Source organism: Scardinius erythrophthalmus (genome assembly GCF_964197995.2).
Source record: "Scardinius erythrophthalmus genome assembly, chromosome: 10".
Lineage (NCBI taxonomy): Eukaryota > Metazoa > Chordata > Actinopteri > Cypriniformes > Leuciscidae > Scardinius > Scardinius erythrophthalmus.
In genome coordinates, this window is record NC_138230.1 from 19,208,760 (window position 1) to 19,219,528 (window position 10,769).

The following is a 10,769-nucleotide window of genomic DNA, read 5'->3' on the forward strand; positions in this document are numbered from 1 at the left end:
TCGCATTTCATGGAAGGAGAGCTCAATTACTTACAGAGAGGCTTTAAAAGCTGCTAGATCTGCTTATTTTTCAACCCTATTAGAAGAAAATAAACAAAATCCTACATGTAGGTATTTATTTGAAACGGTGGCTAAACTAACGAAAAATAAAGCTTCAAGCACCGAAGTTTCCAAGCAACACAGCAGTAATGACTTTATGAACTTCTTTACTTATAAGATTGATAATATCAGGGACAAAATTATAACTATGCAATGTGGCGTGTAACACGAGGGCGGTAAGAGGGGTTTCTCAAAGGATTATAATTAACAAGATAGTAACATTTGCACACCGACTACGCCACTCTGGGAAATTTGCCCAAAGAATTAGATTAAGCCCCAACTAAAGGCATACACCGGTTCGTATCTCCAAATAGAGGCAGAGGCATGGGTCATCATACAAAAATATGTTTTATTAACAACCTTTTTTTTATAAAAGGAGCATAAAGGATATAAGGCACTGTTCAAATGTGGCAACCCTTATAGGGTTAGGACCCGGTCAAGGCAGGAACGAAAAGCGCAGAGGCAGAGGGTCGTAGCAAGCCACCCGCAGATGCAGGACCACTGCAATTCACTGTGCGCACACACTCACTCACACAGGTGTAAATACCAAACACTGCACACTGTGAGGAAGACACCATCACCCAATAGGAATCCTCTGCCCCTGGTGCTCAGGCCCTGACAACACACAAGAGATACAATAAATAAATCAAATATGAAAAATAATAAAATATGAAAATAAACAAATATGAAAAATAAACCAATATGAATGTGATCAGCTATAGAAATAAATCAAATATGGAAAATAACCTTGATGGCTGGGAAGATTATTAATGCCCAAAAGAGACCAGATATAATAAACAATTGGCTAAACCTCAATGTCAATGGCGGCCAAATATACAAAGATATCAATAAAGGAACAAAACTTCAGTTTGTTGAACAATTTGGCAGAAAATAAAGCAAGATAAAAAAAAGAAACTATTCCAGAAAATAATAAGAAAATAAACAATTCAATCTTTAGAAACAAAATCAAATACAAGTGAAAAGAAAACAGAGGAATCAAATGGATGAGAGTCCTGGTAGTTAATATCGGTTAGGCAACCAGCTACGTAAAAAAAACAAATCAAAATAAACAATCAGCCGCAATTCCGAGTTGTAGTTGAGTCGGTTGATTGTTGTGAACAGGATTGAAACAGGTTCGAAACAGGACAGCACTGCGGCCGTAAAGAAACACGGAGCACCCCGACTGGAATGAAGTTATAGCTCTTTACGGGTCTATAACCAGGGCCCTATAAACAACATAGACTGTTACTCTGCTAGATAAGTTCTCTAACTTAATGCATGCACGTACAATGAATATACATACCGATCGTCGAGGACAATTTAAGCGTAGCTTTCTCTGGAGGGAAACTCAGGTTTTTATAACTGAGGATATGGATTAAAACACGTTTTTAACTACAAACTAACACATCAAAACACACATTTTATACAGAGCACGATTAGCGAGGGTATCAAACTCTCCCTACCTTTTCCAGTGTCCATATCCAGCCCACGCATCCAATGCATGCAAACAATAACAATCTCATGTCACGGAAGACAATAGCACACGCTCTCCAAGCAAAGCGGTGTCTCTAAAAGATACATTAAAAGAACGCACTCCTTAACCTGAATACATTTCGTGAGCTAAAAACAACTAGCAGCGCATTCATCTTACCGCCTCAGGTAATCGCATCCGGGTTCCCAGCAGCAGCGACGGAGCGCGTTAATGACGCAACGAGTCAAAACGTAACGCCTGATGAACGGCAGATGCGTTGCTGTTTTAAAGCCCAAGGGCACCAATGATAGGCTAGAATGGCCATCAATCTCAATGATGAAAACAGAAACGCCCTTCCTGCCACATATGCAACCGTCTACTACTCTCTATTAGTGTTACTCGATCTTTGTGCTGCATTTGACACCATCGACCACAACGTTCTTTTAAATAGATTAGAACATTATGTTGGCATTACGGGAAATGCACTAGCATGGTTTAAATCATACTTATCTGACCGTTATCAGTTTGTAGCAGTAAATGATGAGATGTCTCATCGATCACAAGTTCAGTATGGCGTACCACAAGGCTCAGTACTAGGACCGCTGCTGTTCACTCTGTACATGCTACCCTTAGGAGATATCATTAGGAAACATGGCATTAGCTTTCACTGTTATGCCGATGATACTCAGCTCTATATTTCTTCAAAACCTAACGAAACTTATCAATTCACAAAATTAACGGAATGCATAGCGGATATAAAAAATTGGATGACTTGTAATTTCCTACTTCTAAATTCTGAAAAAACAGAGTTTCTAATTATTGGACAAAAAACTTCCTCACGTAATAATCTAGAATACTGTCTAACACTTGATGGCTGCTCTGTTAAGTCTTCGTCGTCGGTTATGAACCTGGGTGTGCTCTTTGATACCAATCTTTCTTTTGAAAGTCACGTGTCTAGTATCTGTAAAACTGCATTTTTCCATCTTAAAAATATATCTAAATTACGCCATATGCTCTCATTGACAAATGCGGAACAATTAGTTCATGCGTTCATGACCTCAAGGCTAGATTATTGTAATGCTCTACTGGGTGGTTGCCCTTCACGCTTAATAAACAAACTACAGCTGGTTCAAAACGCAGCAGCTCGAGTTCTTACCAGAACCAGGAAGTATGACCATATTAGCCTGGTTCTGTCAACACTGCACTGGCTCCCTATTAAACATCGCATCAATTTTAAAATATTGCTGATTACTTACAAAGCACTGAATGGTTTAGCTCCGCAGTACTTGAGCGAGCTCCTAACGCATTATAGTCCTTCACGTCTATTGCGATCTCAAAATTCCGGCCAGTTGATAATACCTAGAATATCAAAATCGACTGCTGGCGGTAGATCCTTTTCCTATTTAGCACCAAAACTCTGGAACAGTCTTCCTACCATTGTCCGGGAAGCAGACACACTCTGTCAGTTCAAAGCCAGATTAAAGACACATCTCTTTGACCTAGCTTTCACATAATACATTATAGACTTCTATAATTTAATGTTAGGCTGCATATAGTAGGTCAGCCGGAACCGGGAACACTTCCCAAAAATCCTGATGTACTCGTTACATCATGAGAAGAATGGCATCTACGCTAATTTTAGTGTCTGTGTTTATCCCGAGGTTTTCCTGCAGCCTGCCGGATCCAGGCCGTATCCAGATCGGACGAAGGACCTTCGCCTGGACCGATGACAACGCAGTGCTGAAGTGCCAACTAGTCTCTCCCTATGGAGGATCCCACTACCACTCTACAGATAAGGCGTTGTCGGGAAAATTTGTCTCGCGGTTCTACCCCTAAGCAACAAATAAAATAAAATTCCTTATCAAAATTTATAAGGAAAGACAAGTATTTTATTTAGGCTTGGCTTGTAGGGAATTCCAAACCTGCGTATATTCAAACGCACATAACTATAGAACCCATTCTAAATGCTCATGTGAACGCCATCAGCGTTTCTCACAGGTTCGCGTTTAAAGTCTGTGTAGAGAGAATGGTGTCGTCTTAGCGGCCCCTAATTTAATAACAAATGATCATTGCGACGGAAGCAAATCAATTAAAACTAACTTTAGATGGAAATAACTTAACTCTGCTGTAAAGCCGAAACAATCTCTGTTACCTTAAATTATACGCTTATCTCTGTAAAGCTGCTTTGAGACAATCTACATTGTTAAAAGCGCTATATAAATGAAGATGACTTGACTTGAAATATTTGGTTAAAATCAGGGCTATAGTTGTTTAAAATCTTTTTACTGTAGTGCTTTTGAAAGTGTTTCTGTCAGACAAAAAAAATCAAACATTCCTGTCATTACACTGTAAAAAGTTTAACTATTATTTACTAAATTTTTTTGTTGAAACATTTTTACACAAAAAAAAAAAATTAGTAAATTTTAAAGCTGTGAAATCAATTAAATATACTGTATGAATTGAGTAAATGCAAGTAAAAAATTAAGTAAATCTGAGTAACTGCATCTGGTACATTAACAAATAAAATTGAGTAGAAATAATTTAACATTTAAACGTTTAAAAAACAATATTTATGAGTAATATTAACTGTTTTTATTTATGAGTAATATTAACTTTTTTATTTTCTCTAAACCTTTGTAAAATAGTAGCCTATTCCCAGGGCCGGATTAACAATTTCCTGTGCCCTGGGCAACAAAACTCAAGGCCCCCCGTAGTTAGGAGGGTTCGGGGGCATGCTCCCCCGAGAAAATTTGGATTTCTCTGACCTACATAATGTGCAATTTAGGACTTTTGAAGGCCAAAAAATTATAAGAAATAGGCTAGCTTTAAAACCTTGTCATTAGATTATTTGTCAATACCTGCTCTCTCCTCATCTTCATATTTCTTATTCTCTCAGTATTCTTATCCTGGCCTATTTCTACCCCTCCTAAAGCTGAACTTTGACTGATAGTCTTTTCATTTTCGTCTGTGTCAGTGACGAAAGTAAACATAGGCTCAACTGATATTTATACGTTTTATGAATCATTTTCTTAGACATGTTAATTTACTCAAGGCTACCAGGAAAGCTGTAGCCTAAGTCAGTATTGTCATTAGGAACCTTCTGCAAGCTTTGGGATTTGAAAACGTCTGTTTGTAAATGTTAAAAGTAATTTTAAATAATACAAATTATAGACTAGGCTACGTTTATCGCAGTTGGTGGAATTGGCAGACGTTCCATTAAGCATTGAGCGCTGTGGAAACGCGTCAAAGCATTCTCAGGTATAATTATGCAGCATTAATGCATGACTGATTTTGAACGAATATTTCATTATGTCGATACACAATGGTCACATAATGTTAAAACTAATCTTGCTATTGATATCTTTGTTAGACTACCGACCCTATAGAACAAATGTCCGGCTAATATCGAACCTGAAACGAACTTTACCGCGCTCAACCAGCGGGAGTGCATTTCACGAATTAGTAATCGCTGGCGTTCAGCGGGGAGGGAGGAAAGTCTGCGTGAACCCGCGTAGATGCACTTTATGCAGTGAAGACTGAAAAGAGTTTGATAACTTTATTAAATGTCTGTGAATTTCCTACCTGTCAGGGCCCCCTAGATCTCATGGGCCCCTGGGCAAGTGCCCAGTTGCCCTAATGGTTAATCCGGCCCTGCCTGTTCCATACAACCACCAGTAACATGACATTGGCCTTTATTGTCGATGAGTACAGCAATACAGCACATTTTACACTGTTTTTAACATGTATCACTGCATGAAAAGAGGTGTATCCGGACCAGTATACTCCTGTATACACTGCTGGAATTCGGAAGAATCCAGGAGTATACTGGCCGGATAGCTCAAATTCCATGGGTCTGTATATATCCGTATACATCCGAAATGATACCAAATCGGATGTATGTTGTGGACGTATACTTCCGTGCTACAGCCATTTGTTGCCATGGCAAGTAATCCCATCAAAGGTTTTTTCAAGAGAACATTTTCACACCTTTGTGCACCTTTTGGCCTTCCCCCCTATTGGTCCTTTTCTTTTAAAACCACTCCCATTACCCAGACCACTATTGGAGGACAGGACACATTGAAAACCCAGGAAAGTGATTTGATTGGTTACTTTTAGAACATAGCCCACCCTAGGCCTTATCGCACAGTGATTTGATTGGTTATAGACCAGCTATGCAGATATTGCTCAGTATACACTAAACCCCCCCTTCCCCCAATTTTAATACATTCAAATATAATTTAAAAAACACACACAAAGAACAATGAGAAAGTCTGACATTTTTATTAAGGTAAATAAAACATTACAAAGAGCATTATAAACAAGCATTAAAAAGGAATGGGGGAACAAAAATATTTGAGGGGATGAAAATGTAAAGGAACAAAAACAAATATAACATGAACATTCCAAAGAACATTATAAACATACATTAAAATGAATGGGGAAAAAGAAATGTGAACAAAGGTGTAAAGGAAAAAAATACAAAACGTGGAGATAAGCAACATGCACATCAAAAAGGAACAAATATACAAAGTATACAATATAAAACGAGATCATTAAATAAATATAGAAATTAAAGTGTATATATGTAAATATTCATTTTTCAAACTGCCATGATGCACTGGTGGTGTGACGTAGCGTGGGTCAGCCTCTAGTCTGGTTTGTAGTGCCTGGCAGAGAGCAGATAACTCTGTGGTTCTGTTTGGTGGAGACCTCAGCATCCACACTGGCCTTCCATCAACAATAGCATCTTCATCAGACATCAGTTCTATTGTTGCAGACTTCCAGAGTTCCCTTTCTGTGTTGGTTTGTACAACACTGGACATGGTCTCCAGCATCTGCAAAACATAACAGTAATGTAATCACTAAAACAGAGAGGAGGACAGTTACATTCTGAAGAAAAAAACAAAAAACTGCTTAACCAGTTTCTTAACTTACCCGTCTCTTTCTTTGACGGTTCTTTGCAGTGTTCTTCATAGTGTTTCTTTTCTGGGCCTTTTCAGGCTGAGCCAAAGAATACTTCCTCCGCAAAGTCTCAAAATACGTCTTGCAACCTGTTGAATAAATCATAAATAAATGTAATGCCAATAAAACTAAGTAAAACAGAGGACATTAAAATGATTACAAAATCTTTAAGATTACCTTTTACACATTCAGGGTCAACGTCTGTAAAAGTTGTCCTTAATTCTGCAAAGAGATAAGTGGTCACAGCCAGGTTATGTGATGAATTTATTCTGGGGGGAAAAGTTGCAGGCATCATTAATGAAATTCAGTTTTGGTATTTCAAATCCATATAGTATTAGATTAAACTAACATTTACAGTATACAATACGCAGTCTTACCCGGTTTGTGGATCGTGTTTGTGTGGGTTGTTCTCTGAATTATGGAGGCGCTTTACAGATTCCTGTAAAGTTTGAAATTAAAAAGCGTTTAAATGGATTCACAATCTGCAAGAACCACAAAACTGAATTTTCAGTTTGAATAAGTTGGCCATCACAGTAAACATAAGAGACAAAACATATCAGTTCATAAATCTTTAAGACGTCACGCAGCACCTCTGATATCTTTCCGCCTTCTGCCTATACAAGGCCACCAGTGCAGGTGTATGTTGGTCAAGCACAGCATAGAACTGGTTCCGTATGTTGACGTTTGCGATGCGTTGGAACTCAGCACAAAGCTACAAAACCAAAAACAAACAAAAATAATTATATAAAAAGACTAATACTCGATTTACAACAGAAAACACATTTGTGATGCAACATGTTCAGTTAAAATACATTGTTGAGCAACATGGTCACATGCAAATTGATAGTTCTTTTAATAGTTCTTACACACAGTAAATTGTGGCTTTTGCTGTTCCATTTGAATGTGATACATATAAAAAATAAAGCATAGAAATATGTGTGAAGAGTGGCAGAAAAGAGAAGTGAGTCTGTTTTACCTGTGATTCAATCCGAAGAGCCGGCCATTTCCCCAAGAAGTCCTTCACCTGCACAGATAAAACAATCAATATGAAACCAGTCAAATTATGCAATCAACCTCTTTACAAATTTATGATACAAAATTTCAAGTTAATGTAACTTACCGATAAAGTTGCTCTCTGGTGACAATGTAGGTCTGCACATGCACACAAAAACAGACAGCAAGAGATTTCATTTTTAAGAGACGTTTGATTGATGCTAATGAATTAGGCTCCAAATAAAAGAAATGGTGAAAAATAGTTACAGCCTAAATTAACATTTGAGTCACCTTGATTTTGGGGGATGCTCACTGCACTCCTTCCACTTAAACCTATAATAAAAAAAAGACGTTTGTAAAGGTTTAATGAAAACTTGCATAGTTCATTCGGTAACTATTATTAGTCCATGAGCCAGGGGGGTCCATCGGTATCAACGGGGGGGCAAATGCTATCATTGTTTTTTGGCAAGGTATACACCCCTAGTATTAGAAAAATCACGATAGCAGTGCAGCGGTGGTAGCGAAATCACTTTTTTGAGCTCATGAAGTTACTAACCCCCTAAAATAAATTCCGTTTTTGAAATCTGGTGTATATCTGGTTTAGGCTCATGCTAGGGATATTATCAATATTCTATAATATAGTGCTTGGTATCGTTGGAAAGGGGACCTTTTAGGCTTTCATTTAAGCCCAGTACTGAATCTGTCTGACAAACACAGAGGTCACAAGACTTCTTTAAACCAGAAATAACACACATTTTTTCACAATTTCCGCCTAAACTGTATGCTTTCTTTTATCCCTGTGGCATGAAAGAACAACATGGACACAAAACGTCTCGGTTACGTATGGTAACCCTCGTTCCCTGAGTCCAGGGAACGGAGACGCCTCGTCGGGGGAGTTCCCCTGACGAATTGGGATCACGCTAGGGAGACCAATTGCCTTCGAGTGAATTAAAACGAGCCAATGAACATTGGCATGCAACATTTGCATTCCGCAGCCCGCCTACCAGCGCGGGTATAAAGCCCGGAAGCAAACATTGCATCATCGCTTTTCGCTGAGGAGCCGAACAGTGTCCAGCCCTCCGCGAAGGTACAGCAACATGGCGACGGGACGAGGCGTCTCCGTTCCCTGGACTCAGGGAACGAGGGTTACCATACGTAACCGAGACGTTCCCTTTCGTCAGCAGGGAACTCCGACGCCTCGTCGGGGGAGTTCCCCTGACGAATTGGGATCCCTACCAAAACGCCATGGTGCTGGCCCCTTCCAGCGCCCAGCTAAGCTACAGCCCTGCAGCAGTTTCCAGAAATTTTGCGGGAGCTAGCTAGGGAATCACACTGCTGTTCCACAAGACCCAATCAGTGGATATTGGATAACACTGGGAAAGCGTGCCCGTCCCCAAGGAAAATAATAATGGGGGGGAACGCTGCGGAAGCTGAGGCAGCCTAGAGGAAGGCCCTCAAATACACACATGTACTAACCACGTAGGGTAGTGAAACATATGGCAGTCCTTGAAGGTAGTCCCAGTCCGGAGGAGTGTGGAGCGTACTCAACAGGGACGACAGAATGAGTCTGTCAAGGGGAAGACACGGCTGAACTGCACGTGGCAATCATGGGTCACCGCAGGGACCACTGGAAAAGCACCCAGTCTACTAGCAACTCCTTACTGAAGGTAGCAGACCTGGTGCCGGGCGGTCCGCAACGCCTGGCACCGGAGGGGTGATGGAGGAACTCACAAGGTTAGCCGTTTGTTGGGTAACCAACGGAGCAAAAAGACGCACGTATCCGCTCACGGAATGGCGTCGCAAGCCGACACACCTATTCCCTCTAATTACTGGCCGTAGCGAGTACTCGGGAGGAAACCGGTTCCACACGTAGGCTATAAAACCTAGCGAACGTGTTCGGTGTCGCCCAGCCCGCAGCTCTACAAATGTCTGTTAGCGAGGCGCCTTGTGCCAGAGCCCAAGAAGCGGCAACACTCCTAGTGGAATGAGCCCGCAACCTGGGAGGGCAGGGCTCACCCTGGGACTCATAAGCCCTGGTGATAGCATCCACTATCCAGTGGGCTAACCTCTGCTTGGAGACAGCCTTCCCCTTCTGCTGGCCTCCATAACAACAAAGAGCTGATCTGAGGTCCTAAAGCTTTGCGTTCTGTCTATATAAACCCAGAGGGCCCGGACGGGACAGAGAAAAGCTAGGGCTGGGTCTGCCTCCTCCTGGGGCAGCGCTTGCAGGTTCACTACCTGGTCCGCGAAGGGAGTGGTAGGAACCTTGGGCACATATCCGAGCCTGGGTCTCAATATAACCTGAGAAAGGCCAGGCCCGAACTCTAGGCACGATTCGTCGACCGAAAATGCCTGCAGATCCCCCACCCTCTTGAAGGAAGCCAATGCTAACAGGAGCGCTGTCTTAATGGACAGGATTTTAAGCTCGACTGTCAGCAAAGGCTCAAAAGGAGGACTTTGGAGCGCTTTAAGCACTAAAGTTAAGTCCCAAGAGGGTACAGGGTGCAAGTCGCGAGGTGGATTTAGCCTCCTAGCACCCTTGAGGAATCTGATGACCAGGTCGTGCTTCCCCACGGACTTACCTTCAACTACATCGTGATGTGCGGCTATTGCGGCAACATACACTCTGAGGGTAGAGGGAGACAGCCTTCAACCCCTGTTGTAGGAAGGAGAGCACGCCTCTGATCGGGCAAGTTCGTGGGTTCTCCCCGTGGGAAGAACACCAGCCGACGAACAGGTTCCACTTCAGAGCGTAGAGGCGCCTCGTAGAGGGGGCTCTAGCTGAAGAGATGGTATCTACCACTGCCTGTGGCAGGCCATCTAGAACCTCCGCATCCCGTCCAGGGACCAGACATGGAGTTTCCAGAGGTCTGGACACGGGTGCCATAGAGTGCCCCGTCTCTGAGAAAGAAGGTCGTTCCTCAGAGGAATCGGCCAAGGAGGGGCTGTCGCGAGGAGCATGAGTTCTGGGAACCAAGTCTGGGTTGGCCAATACGGGGCTACCAAAAGGACCTGCTCCTCGTCCTCCCTGACCTTGCACAGTGTCTGTGCAAGAAGGCTCACTGGGGGGAACGCATATTTGCGTAAGTCCCGGGGCCAGCTGTGTGCCAGGGCACCCGTGCCGAGAGTTCCTTCGGTCAGGGAGTAATACCACTGGCAATGGGTCGTGTCCGGAGAGGCAAACAGGTCTACCTGTGCGGCTCCGAAGATTCGCCAAATCAGCTGGACCACCTGGGGATGGAGT

The 10,769-nt window shown here is 42.1% G+C and overlaps 1 long non-coding RNA gene across 1 annotated transcript; it reads right to left on the reverse strand.

Annotated features, from left to right (window-relative positions):
• Positions 1–428: 428 nt before the first annotated feature.
• Positions 429–1,830, reverse strand: LOC308697303. Its single transcript, XR_014030928.1, has 4 exons — positions 1,751–1,830; positions 1,563–1,667; positions 1,403–1,461; positions 429–1,325 (listed from the first exon to the last, which is right to left on the reverse strand). It is a non-coding gene; the product is annotated as an uncharacterized lncRNA (long non-coding RNA).
• Positions 1,831–10,769: the final 8,939 nt, after the last annotated feature.